Below are 22,140 nucleotides of genomic sequence, written 5' to 3'. Positions count from 1 at the left end.
TAGAGAAGTTTACGGCGCATTCGTTTTTTATTTTAAGTCAGTGTTTTACAACAGTTAAGGTGCTAATGTTTAACTGTCTGTTCGGAACATGTATCGTGCATATACATTTATTTATGCACTGGTATTTCTGTAAACTTTTCGTCGTATTAATATATGCGTGGGTCATTTGCTTCAATTATAAGACTTGAAAAAAAAAAGTCTTATGTTGGATACTCGTATAAAATATAGCATTACACAAGATCAACATACCTGAAATAAAATATATCTACTCGTATAAAATATCTATAACATTACACAAGATCAACATACCTGAAATAAAATATATCTAGCCTTTTCTGCATGAAGTCTTTGCTTTCAAGCCTACTTCACTTATGGTTTGAGGAAATATAAATAATCGTGTTGTGAGCTCAACATCGCTATAATTTTTTGCTGACTGCATTTTAGGTCGAGCATCAGTAAATATGTTTGAACTGTATGAAATGTATACGTACAAAAACGAGCTTTATTTCAGTATATTTTGATCTATCCTTTAAGGTTGCAAAATTATTACTTAGCTATAAGATTAACCCCCAACCGATGGAGTGAAAATTTGAAACCTATCTGAAAATTACTAGTGTTAACTTTTTAACACGGAGTCTCTATAATAAAAATATAGATAATTTTACTGTTTATGTGTATGTTTGTTGGGGGAAAGGGGGTTGTCGCGGTTGAACTAACTTGTAATAACCAATTACCGCTTATATGTATTTTGTAAACTATTTAAATTGAGAGGTTCATAATAAGATTGAACGACGTTTGACTTTTTCACGTAAGTGATTAACGAATCAATTCATCAGTTAAGATGTCGTAATGAGGTTCTTCAGAATCTTTTTAACTAGGTTATTCATTTAGTTTGTTCTTTCGAGAATCTTCCAGGGCTCCATTACAAGCTTTGCTTAAAAAAATCGATAGAAATAGATAAGTGTAGATGCTTCATTTGATTTCAACATTATCATTATTATTACGGCTCTCTGATTCTCTTCAGATATAATCTCGTCTTATCAACCTGTTTAGTCGTTTCTCTTTAAAAAAATGCCAAGTACATTCTTGCCATAGTTCTTAATATATGTATAGAACTTCCGGACTCCATTTGATTTTGATTTTTAAACCAAGACATCAGGAACTCCAAATAAGTTAAAAGAAATGTTATTTTCCAGTATATGTTAAGATGGTAACGTCTAATGGCTCATTATGTTTAACTAGTTTGTGTTTTTTTTTAAGAAAGAAACGATGATCTTGATTCATTATTATTCAGGCATTTTATAAGGTTTGGCTTGATTGTGAATAAAATCCAAACCTTATTGGTTTTAGTAACATGGATTAAGAAACTGTATAACGTTGCTGGTGTATTTCCAAATATTACACTTTATATAAATAAATTCTATACTATATAACGTTATTTAAATATTTTGTGGTTTCCATTATGTCATTTTATTTTAATATTAAAGATGAGTTTTGTTGATTTCTAGAGTGTGATGTGTGTACAAAATGTCTTGGATTTCATATGAAGCCTTGAAATAATCATTACGCTAAACTTTTGGAGTTGGAGAAAAAAGTGTTTTAATATGTTGTTTTGTTTATTGTATTATACTACACTACAAACAGTGTAGCTAATACTTAGTCACTAAAAAGTGCACCTGTTAATCATATGTAACGAAACTGAAGATCTGACACATGCTGTTCCTTTTGACATTATTGATTTCACTGTAATTCTTGATAGGCCTCTTTTGAATTAGGTGAAGTACTTTCTTATTTATGGAATGTAGCTTCTCCTGTATCTCATACGGAACTAAAACGATGTAACTATATATAGGAGACGAAACAAGTATTTTCGTATTCGTCTTGTTTGATCACTATTACGTAGACCCATATACAAATCTATGCGTGCTCTTGATTAACTATTACTAGTATTAAGAAATTCCCCACATGCTTATCTGTCTTGGAACGTTTTAATGCTAACACACATTTCGTACTATAATTTTTACGATATTATATCGTAGAACCGTAATTAATTTTACCAAATAATCTTGTGTTTAAAACGTTCAGTTAATGAACACAACCTTTAAAGCTCCCAGCACTATGTCTGCGGACTCACAAAACCTGGTTTCGATATCTCTAGTGGCCAGAGCACAGATATTCCATTGTGTACGTTTGTGCTTAACTTTGTTAAGCTGAAGATGACCTAAGGTCGAAATGTTGTTCTGTAATTTATTTTAATCAGTTTTAATATCCATACCAGCCGTCTTGAGAATACATTTTATATGTGTGTTTGTTTTCCATTAGCTTTTAGTTCAAGTCTCGGTCTTTATTTGATCTTATATTTATTTTTAAACTATTACTTATATGTAATTTCTATAATTAGCTTAGACGAGTTTATAAGGCAAGTTCTATACCGTTTGTTACGGCCGATATGGTATACAACAAAAGGAGCATTGGTTCATATGTATTAGAATATCGTCCCCCTCCCAGCGGTGGCTTATCGGTAAAACCGTGACCTCATAACGCTAGAAATCTGCTTTAAATACTTGCGTTGGGCAGAGCGCAACCAGCTCTTTGTGTAGATTTGTGTTTAACAACAAACAAATTAATGTTTTATTTGGTTAAGTATTGGGAAACTGTCGTAGTGCTGGATCTCACACGTGTACCATTATATGTGAGCGTGTAAGAGTAATTAACATACGTTTTAATGTTATCATTCCATTATACGAGACACACACGTTTTCTTCGTATTATTACAAGCTCTAGTTTTCCTTTTAAAGTGTAATTAATCCTCTCGTTGTATTATCATAAAATAGTACTATAGTTTGGACACGGTTTTTTATGTTCATGATTTTATTTATTCTAAATAAAACGTAGATATAACAATGGCTATTTTACTATTTAAACTAGTACATAAGGTAATTGTTACAGTCACAGGAATACCTAAATTTGTACATGGAACTATTGAAGCTGTTGTAATTTTGGCAGTTACAGGTATAGCTATATTTATACGTAAAAGTATTAAACTTTTACCTACTGTAATTGTTGCAGTTACATATATCTGTATCTTTACACGTAGCATTACTTGCACTCAAGATTGTGGCCAGTTGCTAGATTTTTATCTCACATTCTTTATTTTCACATCTACGCACATTTTAGATTAGAAAATGTTTACTATCTCTGACATCTCCATATAGTTGGTTGTGGCGCAGAACTTCGAGCGTGTCTTACAGTATTCCTCTCAGCTCTTATCTCCAGTTGTTCAGTTCTGGCGATTGTTTTCTTTGATTCACTATAGCTTCAATGTTCTGGATGTACATAGATAATCATGCTATTGCTAAAGTAATACTACTTAGCTTTCCATTACGTTTATTGTTTAGATAAGGATCTTACCTTCTCAGTTCACTGCGAATAAACGTTGTAATAGCACATATGTGTCATTTATGTAATCATTTTTATTCCAAATTATATAAATATATTTTTTATCTTTTTAACAGTTGTAGTGTTTTTGTCTTCTGTACGGTTTTTAAGTATCTCTTTCTTCTAATCTGAGCAGTGGGAAAGTCTTAATGTGTAGTTTTTATAATAATGCGGTAGTTCCATGATCTTTCATGGAATTCAGTATCTAATTGATATCTTGTTTTTGGTTCTTATTGAAGAAGAGCAGGCGTTGTTCATAAAATGACTACTATAGCTATTCAAATACATTGTCATTTAGATGCGTGTTTCTAGATTAAACTAGTGTATATAACATCCAATCATTTTCAAATTTTACTTACTTAAAATTAATCAAATTATTATGGTTGAAATTTTATATTATCGCTTGACTTCACATCCTAAGAATATATTTCAGAGATTTTGCTACATTGCGAATTTTTGGTACATATTTCTCAAATGTTAGACAAAGAGAAAAGACGAAAACATGAGATGAAATTCGAATAACGAACAGCACAGTCAGCATTAGAGCTGATTGCGGAAGGAAACAACGCATATAATACGAGTCTTTATTAATATTCATTAGCATTTCCGTTTCAAGACTATTGGCTTGGTTGAGTAGAAACTAGATACTTTTTTTGTGAAGAATTAGCAGAGATAGAAGAGTTTGATCAAACCTTCCAGCACGATCCTGACAGCTCACTTGTCTGTCTTGTCATGTGGTGCGCTTCACATCTACTCTTAGTAACCAGACCAGCTGACCTAGCACTTGAAATCAGTCTTCCTTTGCTGTTAGTATGTTAAATACATAAGTTTTACTGTTTTATCTTAATACAGCACAGTGTGGAAAGTAACGCGTGAGAAGCTACGGAAAAAAAATGCATGCGATATATTTGTTTGTTTTAGAAGTTCGGGCGATGCTGAAATAAGAGCTACCAGGGCTTAAAAATTCCCAATTTTAAAGTGGTTCGTAAGAGAAAAGGCAGCTAGTCAACATTAGCGGCCGCTAATTCTTGGCTTAATCAAGCCTGATAGAATAATATTTAATTGTCACCATTCTTCCGCGCACACACGGTCTGGAAATGCCGAACGCGGTTTTGTTTCAACTAGTCGCACGAACCTTAAGTTATCGGATACATAATTTGGGCGTAATAATCACTTTCCCACGCGTGGTTCCGCGTATAGAAGTCAACGTAAAAATGATATCGATGTACGTTGACCCGTTTAAAATATTTTTATTTAAATGACGTTTCGGGAAACGATGTTCTTCGACTGACACACAAAAGTCCCATTAGCAAAAGAATGGTCACAAGTTAGAAACGTTTTGCAAAACTGGGTTTCTGAAAAGATAGAAACAATTAACTATTTAAAGAAAAAGAGTCAGTCTTTAATTATCCCCGCATAGCCAGGTAGTTAAGGTACTCGACATGTAATCTTACGGTCGCGATATCGAATCCCCGTCACACCAAACATGCTCGCCCTTTCAGCCGTGTGGGCGTCATAATGTTACGGTCAATCCTACTATTTGTTGTTAAAGAGTAGCCGCCCAAGAGTTGGCAGTGGGTGGTGATAACTAGCTGCCTTCCCTCTAGTCTTACACTGCAAAATTAAGGACGACTAGCGCAGATAGCCCTCGTGTAGCTTTGCGCGAAATTCAAAAACAAAGTAAGCCACTTGCTTAGTTCAAAGTAACTGAGCTAAACTGAATATACTCTTATGTTCTTATTGGTAAATATAAAGATTACAGTGCCTGATTTATTAATAAATTGAGTACCCTTGTTTTAGTGATATTATCCGCATTGTCAGAGTTTAATGTTAAGTGTAGCCTAAAGAAAAATAAAATGTTCTATTAATTTTGACGTTTTTAACTTTTACATTTATTTATTTCTGAATCAGTCTGAAATATAAAAATAAATGTGTTTTTATAGCAAAGCCACATCGGGCTATCTGCTGAGTCCACCGAGAGGTATCGAACCCCTGATTTTAGCGTTGTAAATCCGTAGACTTACCGCTGTACCAGCGGGGAACTCTAAAAATGAAGTATGTGCTAAAGCTAGCCATCCTTCTGAACAAATTTTGCTCTAATTTTTAAAGTAAGAAAAATGTATTTAAAATGTCCACCAAGGAGGTTGTTGTATATAATATTAATATTGACAGTTGTAAAACAAAATCGTCTTTACATGTATTTGTTTGTTTAGGTACTTGTGTGTTTTCTTATAGCAAAGCTACATTGAGCTATCTGCTGAGTCTACCGAGGGGAATCGAACCCTGATTTTAGCGTTGTAAATCCATAGACTTACTACTGTATCAGCGGGAAATCATTGTACGCATAAAAAAATATTCTTATTCTGTTTGTTTTTACGAAGCTGCTCTTTATTTACCAAATTTTGTTGGTTTTCTAAAATCATAGGCTACTCTTTACTATAAGAACTAATGAAAACACAACTAAATATGTTTTTAAGTAATAAATTGAAGTTTAAAATTTCTATAAATATGCACAATTTGTTTTCGTTTTTGTTTTTTATAAAAATCACGGGTTACAAAATAAGTTATTCCTGACGTTTGAAATAAAAACCTAATTAAAAAGTGTTCAAATATCAACAATGAAATGTGTTAACGTTAGCAAGAACATCCTTGTAATACAGTAAACAACAACATCCTTGTAATACAGTAAACAAATCCTACAGACTACAGTTATTTTTGTTTGTTTTGAATTTCGCGCAAAGCTACTTGAGGGCTATCTGCGCTAGCCGTTCCTAATTTAGCAGTGTAAGAGTAGAGGGAAGGCAGCTAGTCATCACCACCCACCACCAACTCTTGGGCTACTCTTTTACCAACGAGTAGTGGGATTGACCGTCACATTATAACGCTCCCACGGCTGAAAAGGCGAGCATGTTTAGTGCGACGGGGATTCGAACTCGCGACCCTCAGATTGCGGGTCGAACTCCTTAACCACCTGGCCATGCCGGGCCTATTATTTCTGAAGAACAAGTAAATTACTTTGTTAAAGAACCTTAAATTGTTTTTATTTATTTATTTTGGAAGTTATCGTTATGATGTATCGAATTTTTCGATCCGATATTGTTGGACTTGGGATGGTGAAGTAATCTTCGACCTCTTCCTTCCCTCTAACAGTAGTTTTTTGCTTTTTTACTTTTGTTATTTTATTGCTATATCAGATGTTTCAGAATTTATATTTAATTTGTTTCCTCCTAAAATTATTTTTGGTATTGTGTTAATGTTTAAACCTCTACGTGTTAGTTTAGTTTGGTCTAGTTTACAGCGCAAGACGTTTTCACGAGCTCCACGCTAGTCATGTTCTGTCCTGCTTGTTGCGGTTTTATTTAATTTACAAAAAAAATTTTCCCATGATACTTCCCACACTTACACAGTACTAGATTGTTGTTTTTTAGCGTCCATAAAAAAGTTTACCTTGCCCTTTTAAGGCTTTGTCCATATCATGAGATTATGTCATCGATTTTACACACCAACCACTTATGTAGGTTTACCCGAAGTCTTTCGTTAGCACTACACTTCAATGCAGGAATAATTTATTATACAAAAAAAATTATATTTGTAAACATAAAGTAAGACCATTTTTAAAATAAATTTATAAAGGTTTCGGAATAGCCGTTTTAGTAATGTTACGTATTTTATTTAATGGCAAGAGGTACATCTGATGTTGCCAGTCATGGCCACGTCGTTAGGGCGCTTGACTCGTAATCTGAGGGTCGCAGGTTCGAATCCCGGTCACGCCAGACATGCCTACCCCTTCAGCCGTGAGAGAGTTATAATGTGACAGTTAATCCCACTATTCGTAGGTAAAAAGTGTAGCACAAGAGTTGGCTGTGGATGGTGATTACTAGCTGCTTTCCATCTGGTCTTACGCTGCTAAATTAGGACGGCTAGCGCAGATAGCCCTCGTGTAGCTTTTTGCGCGAAATTCAAACCAAACCATATAAATTAGGAGGTTGCTGTTTATATATTAAAATAAAAAAAAAAATAATTAAAGGGAAAAAAAAAACCTTTTCTTGTACATCCATGCAAGGACAGTGCCCTGAAATGGGCCTGAGTACGGTGTTATACTTTTACTCCGGCCCAAAGCTATAATAAAACAAATCCCTGAACGACAGACGCTATCAACGTTCGGGAGGGAGGAAGAGGTCTAATGTACCTGACCCTCCTGGGTATTTAACATCAATACCCAAATACCCACTCAGCGAGACTCGAGGTTGGTGTTTAGCCTAACTTATTTTAGAGTGTTCGCGAATAGTTTTTCCTTTTTACTTACAACTTAATCTGCTTGTTTTTGAAAATTCGATGTTAATCAATATATTTGGACAGTGAGTTGTGACTAACGTTTTATCTTTATATTTAATTCTTTCTTTACCTGTTAATCTTTACATCAAATTAAAACTTCTATCAACCGTCTTGTCTGGATAATGACATCAAAAATTGTTACAGTTCTTTTAGTCTATAAAGTATATCTCTTTGTATTAGATATTAACGTATGTAACCTTTGCCCCAGAATAACTAAAATGTTTAGTTTCACTGATACAGAATAATTATAAAATAAAATATAAATACTTACGTGAATAATGTGCTTTATAATGAACACCAGCCTGACTTCGTACGTTTCTATAACCTCGTAAACTCGTATTACATGACCTCACCCAGTGACTCAGCGACAAGTCTGCAGCCATATGATGCTAAAAATCGAGCATGCTAAAATAACTTACAAGTTTAAAAAACTACATTTGGCATTTTGATTTTAAAATATTCTCAAAATCAAGTTATAACTATATCAGTTTTCAAAAAGGTTTGTTGGTTGCTGCTAAGCGAAAATCCACAAAATGGGCTATCTACTTTCAGCTCATTTCAGGTATCGAAATTCGATTTTTAGCATCACAAACCTGCATACTGAACCACTGGAGGACGACAAAAAGGGGTAAGCCTGTAATAGTAACTAATTACTATCTGGAAAAATCATCGAACATTTTAAAGATATACAGAAATATAAGAACCGTTACAAATATAAATGAAATAAAAATATTTATACATTTTTCTTTGCATTTGTGGCCTGAAAGGTCTTTGTGCTTAGCGTGCCCGGAATGTGAATCTGAAGATTTACGGTTCGCAACCCATTGCTGTGTCTGTACTATAAGACTAACGGAAGGTCAAATTCCAGTGTTCGGCCATATAATCCTAAATGTTGTTGGCGGGTGCTGTTGAGTAGCTACCTTATCTCTAATTGCGTAAAATCCCTGGGCTTCACTGTTAAGTCCAAAGGCACCCACTTCCTTTCATGATCCACTGAGACAGTCTTCCATTATCCCCGGTTACTTCTGAGCTATTCCTGTTATGACACCCGCTTTTTGTACGTCAACACGTATAATAAGTTTGGTGCCGTTGGCTTGTGAATGTTTAATTTGGTCGTTCTTTGGCCATGTGACCTGGAAGTATCAGGTACATCTGGACCTTTGCCTCCTTCCTTGTCTACTGATTGGTTTTGAGTGTTCGGTTGAGCCCATATTACTTTTTCTATAGGAAGAGACCTCTCTCGTTCGTGGATGGCATTTTGAGAGCGTTTTACTCTCTCCCACCTCTTCGTAGAGTTACAACATGTAATATAGATAGGGACACTTATGAGTCCGTCTGCCCAGTTTAATCGTTCTACTTCCAAAACTGTAGGAGGACAAACAAACACCCAATGTGAAATAGTATAGAACAGTCTAGCCGTTGAAACTAGTCTGTTATGCACAGGTAAATTTTATGTAAATATACACAGGGAAACAGCCCTACTTGTTTTCCACAAAATCAGTTCTATAAAATAATGTGTTATTAAACATTTCTTAAAATTCGACTTTTTTGAGCACTTCTTATATGTTGTAACCATGCGCTAAATGAAGAAGTTCCATACAAGATTAGTCTTGAAATACACCATTAACTTGAAACAAAATATGTTGTAAAGATACATAAGCAGGCCACCATGTAAAATCTCTCAAATTATAATATCACTGTAGTTAATAGATAAACTGATTTATCCTTATTCCCCAGTCAATTGATGAAAGTGTGCATATATATATAATCCATATTGCCTTAGTTAACTAAAGTGTATTACCTAATTTTTATTGTCCTAGTTAACTGATGAACTATATTTATCTAACCCTCATTGCCGTAGTTAAGTAATGAACTGTATTATATAATCCTTATTTTCGTAGTTGACGTATAAAATGTGTTATCTAATTCGTATAGCCGAGAAGTACAGTATTAATTCTACTTAGCAATGGTATAAACTTATAACGATTCTCAGTGTTTATCAGGTAGTTTTGTGACTGAAATATCTTCAAACTTGATACCAAGATACGGATTTTTTTTTTCCTTCACATCAGATAGAAATCCTACAAGTTTTTTTGTGGTCAAGGGTTTTGCCATGTCTTTACTGCGTTATGTTTGTGAAATCATTTCTGCTATAGAAAAAAATGTTCAAGCTAACTGCGGAGAAACACAGCTGTGCAGATTTGGAAAAGTTAGAAGTAGATTACAAGTTCAATATCAACTGTTCAACGTCTTGTGTATAACTGAAACGCTTGTTACGTATTCTGTTAGAATTCCTTTCAGGATTGATTCTTTATTTCCTTTTAGCTGAATAATAAGGTTGTTTTTAAATCATTGTTATGTAAATACCATATCTAATCACGTATTAGTGGAAGGCATTTTTTGGAAACACCCAGTTCCAAGAGAATGATAATCACTAAAAAGTAATAAACTTTAATGTTTTTTGTTTGTGAAATGTGGCCACTGACAAGTATGTTCAAACATGGTCGATTTACCCCCCCCCCATAAAATAAAGGCGTTATATTACATTTTCACACTGACTAAATAGTTCTGTGGATCCTGAACTCATTAATAACTAACTACCATTAACAACAAAACTAATCTAAAGACTGAAGTTTGTTATAATAAATGTACGTACCGAAAGCTTACCATATGTATATATTATTATTTTTAAAAACATCTTTATAGATTGAAACTACCATTATTCTTGACAATAATGAAATTCTTCACGGTCAGTTTACAAAATTTAAGCTTAACGTTGTTAATGTAATAAATAAAATAGGTCATATTCAGTCCATCGACCGAAACTAACACTGATTAATATGATAATATAACATTTACACGAAATGAAATTGACAACGGTAAATTTACAGACCAGAATTATTCATAATGAGTCAATAAACAGTGATAAATCGACATCAAATTGTTCACTGAAACTGGTATACTTTCACATCACCATGAACTAGTAAACAGTTGATCTATTGTTTGAGTTAAGGAAACGTGTGTGTTTTTTTGTTCATTCAACAATTGCTTGAGTTTGCAATGCGGTGAAGTATCGGTGAATGTGGTAAAGAGTGCATTATTGAAGTACATTTTACTATAGTGCATGAAATTATGATTTGGATCATATACCAAAATATTTGATTCTTAATGTTTGGAATAAACATTTGAACATAGGTTAATACTGTTTCTCATGAGAAAGAATGCATATAAATATACGTTATTTAAATATGGTTGCGTGTGATAAACATTTACTCGTATAAATACATTATTGAAATGCAAATCTATGTGATTAAGGAATCTATAAAAAAAAATTAGGTATACGAGCAAAGGAGAAGTTTTTACGATTTTATCAAATAAATTTGTTTTCGTTGAAAAGCTGCCTTGAAAGAATTGCCAAAGGCTACTTGTTGTTAAAGTAAGAGATAGCAACAACTTAGATATTTATTTTCGTTTCACTTAGATTAGTAACTGAGTAATATTGTTTTAGACCACAGTCTTAGTGACGGTTACTAATGTTTGAAATTAGCTGAAGTCAAACTTAATGTCGTTTCAATATCGCTAACCAGGGTAAATAAATGGCCGACGTACATAATGTATTACTCATCATTGTTTCAAATCTCTCTTGTAACAATCTAACATAAAATTAAACACATAACTCGAGTTTTCAAGGTTTTCAAAAGTTATTAAGACCTTCAATCTAACTGAAAAACATTACTAAAGTAGAGAACCGATGAGTAACGCAACAGTCAAATATTCTGCTGATTATTTTATTCTGACGTCAGAAGGACTAGTTCACCAATGGTTGAAGATTTTGCGATGATTTACACACCAGAATGTTGCATTTTAACTTGAGAGTGTAGAAGCAGTATAGCGTTTCACTAACTTTAACACATGATGTTCATTAAGACAACTCACTACAGCCAGGTAAAACCTGCTGCTTTCGTAGTGACTATGATTCATCACTAATTTAAATTTTAAAACAGGAGAATAGTTAATAAAAATGATGATAAAGTACGGATGATGTAGGGGTAGCAGTGTCAAAAAGTACAGAAATAAGGTAGGGATGGATACATAAGACTATACAATAATCCATACGTAATTAGCCGCTGAGTTAATGTTACAAATTTATAGGAATCAACCGTCGTAAGACTTTATAGTATTTATTATTCAGTATAAATGGTTTTATTCAAACTTCAATTCATGTAAGTGAAAGGAATTCAACATTTAGATACAGATAAGTTTTATTGGAAATATTTTATTACTTATGTAGGGACTTTAGTATGGTTTTATGTATTTATCACTGTTTTGTTTCTGTGTTTTTTGACATCATCACTACATCATTCGTGTATTTTTCAATTTTTTTGTATTACTTGTATATATACATAAATTAGTACCTGATCCAAGCTCTAACCGTTATAAACGTAGCAAAGCTACCTGTACTGGTAAGAAAAAGTCAAACAGTTGTCTTAGTTAGAACAACTAAATTAACTCTTTGTTTTGTTTTGTAAATCAGAATGTTACAGATGCACTGGTGACGTTGCGTGGCCTGGGAATTGTGTTTTATCCATTCAACATTGCATGTTATTATACGAACGTTCACTGGGCACGTGAGTGTATCAGTAATTAGTCAATTATGTAGAATAAACACGAGAATGTTAATGCTTTTTTTCTTTTTGATCTGCGTGTAAAGGTTTCACTGTTTAAGGTAATAGGGGAAATTCACGATAAAACTTTGCGTAGTGTGTTTTAATGGATAGCTCAGGATATATAAAAACCTTGCGTAGTGTGTTTTAATGGATACCTCAGGATATATAAAAACCTTGCGTAGTGTGTTTTAATGGATAGCTTAGGATATATAAAAACCTTGTGTAGTGTGTTTTAATGGATATCTCAGGATATATTAAAGCTTGCTTAATTGAAGAACAATAGCGTTAAATCTCTCAGTTCCGTGGCTAGAGTTCCCGCCTCGAATTCCGGAGCCTTTCTGTTGTTTAGTGTAACCATAGTAATATCGTGAACCTCCCATGTCATACTTGTCGGTTTAAACTGATGTATAACGTTCTTTTATGTGTTACTCAGTGTTGGGTGGTAAAAACTGTTAGAAGCGCATGGTAACTATCTGTAAATTTTGTTTTAGCGAATGGAAGCTTTCGTTGTGTGTGAATGTTTATACATTTCAATTAAACATAGACGTTTATATATTTATGTTTTAGATGATATTACTTCTTTTTGTCTCCTCATCGTAAGCTTACCTACGTCAGCATACAGATGCAGTTTAACAATGTTTTTATTGTAAGAAGAGAACAAGAATACATCGTTTGCAATGAATTCTGTTCTCTACTGAATGACGTAGGGTCTACGTGGCCAGGTGATTAAGGCTCTCGACTCGTAATCTTTGGGTCGCGGGTTCGAATTCCCATCGCATCAAACACGATCGCCCTTTCGGTCGTGGGAGCGTAATAAACTCATGGTCAATCCCCCTATTCGTTGGTAAAATAGTACCCCAAGAGTTGGCGGTGGGTAGTGATGACTAGCTGCCTTCCCTCTAGTTTTGTACTGCAAAATAGGGGACGGCTAGCGCGGATAGCCCTCATGTAGGTTTGCGCGAAATTCAAAAACAAACAAACTGATTAACGTAGTCACAATTAAAATATAACTTCCTTCACTGATTATTCTGAACAGTACCTTATTACACCAACATTTTATGAATCAGAGCGTAAAATCAGCGTCCATCACGGGCAGTGACACTGCTACTATATAACATCTGTTGTTGGTTACTGCTTTTTCTATCTGAAAACAACTACCACCGAAAGCCACTGAGAACGTTGTCTGAGTACAGAATCTCCCAGAGTTGTAGATACATTTTAAAAACAACGTTTACCACTGGTGACTGAAATCACATTACTACTACTACTTTCACCACCACCACCGTTAGTTGCTGCAACCGTTATCTGAATGTAATGTGGTGAGCGCAACTGTGTAAATGTTTCGGAGTGCTGTTAGGCTGATGGTAAAACCTTTTTTTCTTACTCATTGTTATCGAGATATTGGCCGACAGAATTGAGAGTGAACATCACAATACATACATATGTATACACGTGACTATTAGCTATTGGTTATTTTATTTTATCTGGTATAGCAAGTCTATTTGTGTTATATATTAAGCAGCTGTAATAGGTATAAGATGGAGAATAGTTTTTAACGTGTAGTATGTATCATAAGGGCACTGTGTCATTTGTATATAATTTTGTGAAAGATGTTCCATATTCACATTGCGTGTGTATTGGCAATGATGTTGATAGGAAGTATGTTCGTGTATTTAGAAATTATAGGGTGTAGACTGGAATACTAAATAACCGGATATTATACTCGGAAATGTATATAGAAAAATTAATGGCCTATGATATGTGTTTACCTTACTATTATTATTTATCTGACTAAAAGCAATAATAAATCGATTTCATAGAGAATATGAATCAGTAAATTACAATATTCCACTGTGTTTTAAAGTTTACACTGGGAAAGTAGCATGAGGCAGTATACTGTGTAATAGAATACTGTTTTAAAAATATACACTGAGAAAATAGCTTGAGCTAGTAAACTGTATAATAATGTACTGTGTTTTTTATTGTTATGATAATATAGTAAACTCTGTAGCAATCAATAATGTTATATTTTAAACACTTAGGTATATTGTTTAATATAATGAATTTTAACAATTTTCCACTCTGAACTTCATAAATTGTTATTGTTCTTGTAGATGTTTGTTTCAGAAGATTATTCGTCACTAATAACTTAACAGGGATCTTACGTTTTTATAACAATGAGTTTCAAAAATCCCTCTTGTGTTACAGGAAACATTGCTATGAAGCACCTTAAACGCTTTCTCTTTTATAGCCGGCAACATATATTTACTTAGAAAGGCCTGCGACAGTCCCATTTCATGACATTCAAGTAACAAAGTAACATTTCTTAGTTTACTATGTAGATTTCCGTTCTCAGCCATTCTAATCCTAATGAACCTGAATCGTAATTTATTTTTGTTGCATTGTGTTTTATTAGCACTTTAGAAAAGGACCACATTGTTATCCTAAATCTCATCTTGATTTGCATTGGTTTTAGTGTGTCAGAAAATACACATTTCGGAGTTTTAAACCAGCATAGCCAACTTATACGATTTGGTAGGCTAATTGATTTTGGCAGCTACAATGCCCCTTGTCGTTCTGTATTCACAGGCATGACCCGATAAGTTCGTATAAACTGATAGCTTTGAGAAATAACGGCTTTCTTGCCATTATTAGCGCTTACGGTTGAAGAGAGATTTGGTTCTATTCTACAGTTCCAGATAAGAAACAGTTCTATCTGGATTCACTGGAGAACCAGCATGTCAGTTTTAGCACCGACTTTGCTTCAACCCGTGCGACTATCATCAGAACCCTCGTTCTCAATGTTCACTCTTGTCTTGTCGATTCGTTTACTTCTTGATTTGAATGTGATTTTAATGAGATTTATCGGCTTAGACAAGTTTCTTTTTTAACACAATACTCTATGTCCTGAGGAAGCGGAGCTGATTGAACGCAATTATTCGGAGTTCCGCCAGTAGTTAATCCTTTGGTCCACGATAAAATTAGATTAAGTTGAAAAGGGGATTTAGAACGCAGAATGAAAGAATCACAACTATGTACGTTTCATAGTTAGATCAAATTAAATGTTGGTATTGTTAAGTAGATATTTTTACGGAAATTTTCTTGCGTTGTATGTAAAAGAAATATTCTATGAAGCCTACGTGAGAAGGATAGTAGACTTGAAAAAGGCAGAACGTCAGAATGAAATGTGTGTGTGTATCGCAAAAAACTACATGTAGTTTTGTGTAAAATATTTTATGAGTATTTAGTTATTGCTGTTTTTTTTAATCATTTTAAGATAACCGTATGGAACCAATACCAAGTTTAACGAGTAAATAATGTAATATTGTCTCCGCCATTTTATATCTCTCGTCCAAAAATGTCGTTCTCCTTTCAACTGTTGTGCCATGACTACTCGTTTAATTTTAATTTTCTGCCTTTCTCAAGTCTTCTCACATTATTATGTCTCTTTTCTTCTATCTAGACATGCATGATTTATACCCTTAGACATAGTACCTTCCCATTTGTCCCCCGCTGGTACAGCGGTATGTCTACGGATTAACAACGCTAAAATCAGGGGTTCGATTCCCCTCGATAGACTCAGAAGATAGCCTGATGTGGCTTTGTTAAAATAAAACACAGACACACAAACAACACCTTCCCATTTAGCCTTAACGCAATTTCTCTATCAGATCAGACATCATCTTATCCAAACATGACATAATTTCTCTCTTAAGCCTAATATCGTCCTGTCGAATTTTGACTTGCTTCCAGCCTCTAGCCTAGAAGTACCATTTTCAAATATATTGTTAGTGTGAACGTGTTTTATAGTCAACCATGAAAAACACGTATACATTGAATAGGTGAAAGAAGAAAACTGTCATTGGCCATTATTCAGTTCTTCACATTATGTAACCGAACTATTGCAGATATAACAAAAAAACTTAGTATTCCGAAAATGATTTAATCGCGAAGCATAAGTTCAAGGAAGGTCCGGTTCAATCAACACTTTGATCAACCTGTATTATTAGGTTATACTAGTCTTGGAGAATTCCACTCTTCATCAGTAACCCTGAACACAAGTTAATCAAAAAGAGGTAAGCTAGACCTGTATCGCAGTGAAAAGTATCGAACATACTATTTGTTTGAAAGTGCTTTTAGTCACTACGAACTGGACTTCTCTTGAATACTTCAAAATCAAACACTTTTCGGAATATTAAGCTTATTTATTATTATAGTTTTCAATTTTGGCAATATTTCTATCAGTCTCTACATTATCCTCTTAACTTTTGACGTGTTTTTTACTCTCAGGTCCGAAATCTTCGTGTTCTGGTTTATAATTCTTTATCCTTCAAGTTTGACATCCTTTCATTCATTTTTTGACATGAGGTTTTTCTTTCGAAATATATGTAAAAACAAATACATATTTAAAGTTTCTACGTACTTTATGTGTGTGTAGTGATTGTTTGTTATTTTTACAAATGTGATATTTATAATTTTTCATAAAGCTTCTTCATTCATAAGAATATTTCCCTTTTTTCATCAGCATAAAGCCCATAAAAGTTGCAAAATAGATTTGGATCATTGAAATTTCCTGTGCATTAAACGAATAGATCCTATTCCTGTTTTAATATAAAATTATTCCAAAAACAGAGCATGTAAACAAATTTACCACATTAGTAACTTGTTTGTCCTTCAGAACAGTGTGCTCTTCTGTTTTGATACTTCCTAAAATTTACTTAAAAATTCTACACACAATTCTGTTCGGTACTTAAGGCAGTATAGTATGGTATAGAAAATCGGTTGTTTAGGTTATTTGTTTAGGTCTTATAATAATTAGTTGTTACGATTTTTGTTGAAGATTTATCGAAATTAGCGATTATTTTGGATTTTCTTGGAAAGCAGGATCGGAACAACTTACTGTTATCAGGATGTAATACAGTTTCTTCGATAACGTTGGACTGCGTAAAAACATTCTGTTATAAAGATATAAACCCTTTCTAAAGTAGAGAGGAAATAATTTTATATAAACTAAAAAGACAGTTTTCTCGCAATGTCAATGACATAATAATTAGTTGACAAACAACAATTTATAAGCCTAATAAATTGATTTATTTTGTCGAGAAATGTAGTAGGTTTTCCCAAAATAAATCACTTTTTTGTACTCCTTAGTTTGTACACATTATCAGGACGGTTTTTACCTTTTTAGTTTTTCAGAATGCTTTGCATTGTGTCAAACTCTCCTTATCCAATATGAATGCCTACATTTTATGATATAGTGTTTTATGGAATGCTTATAACATCAAATGTAATATAAAGGACTGTTGTTTGGCGTGTTTTATATTTAGGAATGCTTTAAATATGTATTGTTGTTAATTTTGTGGTGAAGTCAAATTTAAGTTTTATTAAAACTTGTATAATACGATATGTTAAGTGACATAAGTAATTTGTAAGCGTATGCGTTATATTTTATTAATTTTGTGTGAAAAAAAATTTGTGAAGGTTGGTTAATTACGATATGAGTTTACGTGTCTTATTAAACTTTGTATATTATAAAAACACGTCCTTACAACTATTTCTCGAATCTTTAATGTTCTAACTCAGAAACTTGTGATATTCATTAAACAGACTGAATTCATGAGTTTTACGTTATTTCCAGGGGTCTTCTCAAACAGAGAGTACGTCAAGTATTTGAAGTGTAAGTATAAATGTAAAAGCGCTTGGCTAAAGCGTAAGAAATGCAAAGCGAAAGTTAATTTGTTTACGCGAGTGTATCGTTTAAATGAAAATATATCTGTGCCTATATATCTGAACGTATACGCGTGTATTTTCACTTGTAAGTAAAGAACTAGCGGCAGGCATAGACCTTATATTTGAAATGATTGTCATCCCTGTGTTGTTATCAATATACACTACGTTAAAATATTCATATGCTGCTTATTTTGTACCTTTAACTAATTATAAGACAGGGTATTATAGACCATTGCATCGTCATGTTTGAGTTTCAACTAATTGTTTGAAGCGTAATGCTATCAGTTTATTCGTCATTTTATTTAGTTCAAATTTAACTTCTGTGTAATCCCCCATTTCTAGTACTTGACTAATACATAAATATGTGTATTGTAATACTTGTCTTGTGGTGAATGTTTCTTAAACTTTAATAAGTAAGGAGCAACCACAACTAAAGGCATTTCACACTGAGTAATTGATCTTTAGTATAATGTTTGGATATATATTCCCGTATTTGATAAAGATCGTTGCTTTTGTCACGTAAATGTAAGACAGTTCAACTTAAAAAAAAAAAACAGGAACAATGATAAACGGGAATATCCAGGTAGAACCACAACTGTAAAAAAAAAAAAAAAAATAATCAATCCAACAATCAATCAGTTCACGAGTTCCTATTTGTATTCATTTAATCTAAGAAATGCAAAACATTGAATAAATCGTTATACAAATTAAATATGATACTTCTAGCGGTTAATCACCATTTAATTCATTATACCATTTGCTAATAGTTCAATTAAATTATTAAATACCCCGAAAATTATTACCCCTCCGACCTGCACTTCCAACAGTGGCTGTTTATTGTTATAACAGTCACCTTGATGACTGACTAAATCAAAATATAAGATACAAAAAACGATTGTCTGTTGAACCTATTATTACACACATCATTTCATCTAAAACCAAAATCGTATATCTGGTGTACCAACAGTTCTTTGTTATGAACATTACATTTATTGTTTCCATGTGCATTATGCCACTTAATTATGTACCCCAGAATATAATAGATGTTTCTGAGAACTAAAATAAGAGTGACTAGAAGATAAAATATATCGTTTTTATAAAACTGTAAGTGTAGTACGTTAGTGTGTTATTAAGTTTTACTATTATACACTCTAGATATGACATAAAGGGTTGTATTAAAACAATTTTAAAGCCTTATCTCGTCATTACAGTCCATATTGCCATGTCCGGCCACGCTTTCTTAGACGATCATGCACATATAAAAAGTCCTGCTACTCATGTGTTATTTCAATTATTGTTTGAGTAATGTAGTAATAGTTAATCTTGCACTCTATAATCATTGTTTTAGCAAGTTATTTGAAGATGGGTAATCTTGTGTCATTTCATTCAGTGTTTAATAGAACTTCTGGAATGAGCTAATCTTGGGCCACTTCAGTCACTGTTTCAATGAAGATGCTGATATGCTTGTTTTTATCATCTCGGAGTGTATTTCTATAAAGCTACAAATCTTGTTTCACCTCAGCTATTGCTTCGTTGAGTTTACTAGAAGTGATTTATCTTGTACCACTATATCAGGCATTGCTAGATTTTTCTAAACTCGTGGCATCTCAGACAATCTTTTAGTAAAACTAGTAATCTCAGCTAACCCTGTTTCACCTCCGTAACTCTTTCAAGCTGTACTTTCAGTGTAGCTGTTGGAAGTAGACAATCTTATATCACGTAAAACCAAGCTCATCATTCAGGAGAGTTCTCAGTACTAAGCAGTTATGCGTAACACTGGACAACTGGTCAACTCTCCATAAAGAAAAACTCGGTGATGGCCATTGCTTTTTGACTTTTGCTTGTGAGTCACTTTAATAGGCCCGGTATGGCCAGGTGGTTAAGGTACTCGACTCGTAATCCGATGCTCGCGTGTTCGAATCCCTGTCACACCAAACACGCTCGCCCTATCAGCCGTGAGGGCGTTATAATGTGACGCTCAATCCAACTATTCGTTGGTAAAGAGTAGCCCAAGTGTTGGCGGTGGGTGGTGATGACTAGCTGTCTTCCCTCTAGTCTTACACTACTAAATTAGGGGCGGTTAGCGCAGATAGCCCTCGTGTAGCTTTGCGCGAAATTCAAAACAAACCAAACCAGTCACTTTAATAACGGTATCATTAAAAAATGGCCTTACGCTTTACGAAATAATAAATTAAGTTGAAAGTGTGATTTCAGTGGCTTGTAATCGTAAATATCTTGCATCTCTTTTAAAAAAGAACATAGAACATTTAGAATGTAGCCATACACTTGATGGTTTTCTTCTTCATGTAATAGGTATAGGATAAATGACACGACCTAATTTGGAGTTGAATTTTGTGAAGTACGAAACTTGTATCTACAGTAAATACTGTATATATGGAAATGTTTATACTTATGAACTTAGGACTTCATCTCCCGAAACTGCGAAAGCTCGAAACATATAGTGGGTTAGTGAAATAACACAAAACTGAATGTATCCACTCAGAGAATTTCATATTCTTATACCAGGCGGTTACATAATGTTCCTTAAAGACAAGAAATGCTTTACCCGATCAGTGTCCTGCTGATCATACTCTGGTCACGACATCCAATAGCTTCATCCGTCTGTTACCACGCACCTAACATATATTTTCTGATATCAGATTTGTATATAAATATCCTGTTTTATAAGTATTTCAGAAATAAATGTCACAGAGCATATACTCGTATTATTAACACATAGGTCCACAAACGTTACATATCTTCACCTTTGTAGGTCTCAACAATCGCATCTGACGTTTTTTGCAAGTTTGTATTCATTTCTCATGTGGACCATGTTAGGTCTTTTGTTGCCCCTTCCTTTGTGAATGTTAGTTATTTTCTATCAGTGTTAATTAGTAATGAATCATATCTGGTTATCAATTTTTTTTGGGCTAAAACTGTCTGTAATAGACACTTCTCTGTTGCTTTTGAAGCCTTGTTGCATGGCCTGGTGGTTAGGGCGTTGAACTCGCCATCTGTGGGTCGCTGGATCGAAACTCATCACTGAATATGCTCACCCTTTTAGCCGCTGGAGTATTATAATGTTATCGTTAATCTCACTATTCGCTGATAAAAAGTAGTACAAAGTTAGCAGTGGATGTTACTGACTATCTGCCTTCCCTCTAGTGTATCACTTCCAAATTGCGACAGATAGTGAAGGTAGCGTTGAGTAGCTTTGTGCAAAATTCAAACAACAAGCTGCTACTGTTGACCGTTAGGTCACTCGTCAGCTCAGCGGTAAACATAAGGTCTTTTAACACTAAAATGCGAGGCTGAATTCCCCGCTGTGGACAGAGCGCAGATAGCCTATAATGTGTTTGGAACAGTAACTTCTAGTGACTCCTACTGAAGCAAATATTTGTTACTGGAGGCTGGTTATCGATCTCATACTAACATTTTTAGTAGTAACCAGTTATGAAATTCATTAACCATTATTTAACCAATTTTCTGTACTAACTGACTTTACGTTACCTGTGTTGTCAGTAGCATTATCAGCCAATGATCAACCACATTATCTGCGTAAGAAGGTATAATTTGTATATAATTAAAATTAATATTTTTGTACAAAAGAGCTTATGTATAACTGAAGCTTTTTGTAATTACATATTTTTCAGAAAGCTATAATATGTGGAAGTTGTAAAAAATATGAACTAATAATGTAAAATGTAAAAAAAAAATACCAGAGACTTACTTTGGAAAAAATACTACAAAAACTATTACAGTAGTATCAGGATAAAAATGTAAGCATTACATTGCATTTGTTTTACAAAACTTAAACTGCGTGTAATAATCATAAGTCAGTCGAAAAGCAACAATAGGAGTATGTGTAGTCATTTATAAACAATAAAATTTTATATAAACACTAATACAATTTAAACGTGCATTAACAGTCATCCATAAAAAGGAAGATTTATCTTACAATAGTATTAAT

At 33.6% G+C, this 22,140-nt stretch overlaps 1 pseudogene across 1 annotated transcript in view; it reads left to right on the top strand.

Moving 5' to 3' along the window:
* LOC143249589 (tyrosine-protein phosphatase Lar-like) overlaps positions 1-22,140 on the top strand; it is a 211,262-nt pseudogene that overhangs the window by 96,853 nt on the left and 92,269 nt on the right. The window contains exon 4 of the transcript XR_013027843.1: positions 18,079-18,117. The product of XR_013027843.1 is annotated as a tyrosine-protein phosphatase Lar-like (transcript). The remainder of the gene's footprint in view (positions 1-18,078; positions 18,118-22,140) is intronic.

Source organism: Tachypleus tridentatus, chromosome 4 (assembly GCF_004210375.1).
Source record: "Tachypleus tridentatus isolate NWPU-2018 chromosome 4, ASM421037v1, whole genome shotgun sequence".
NCBI lineage: Eukaryota > Metazoa > Arthropoda > Merostomata > Xiphosura > Limulidae > Tachypleus > Tachypleus tridentatus.
This window is presented reverse-complemented; position numbering and strand designations above follow the sequence as displayed.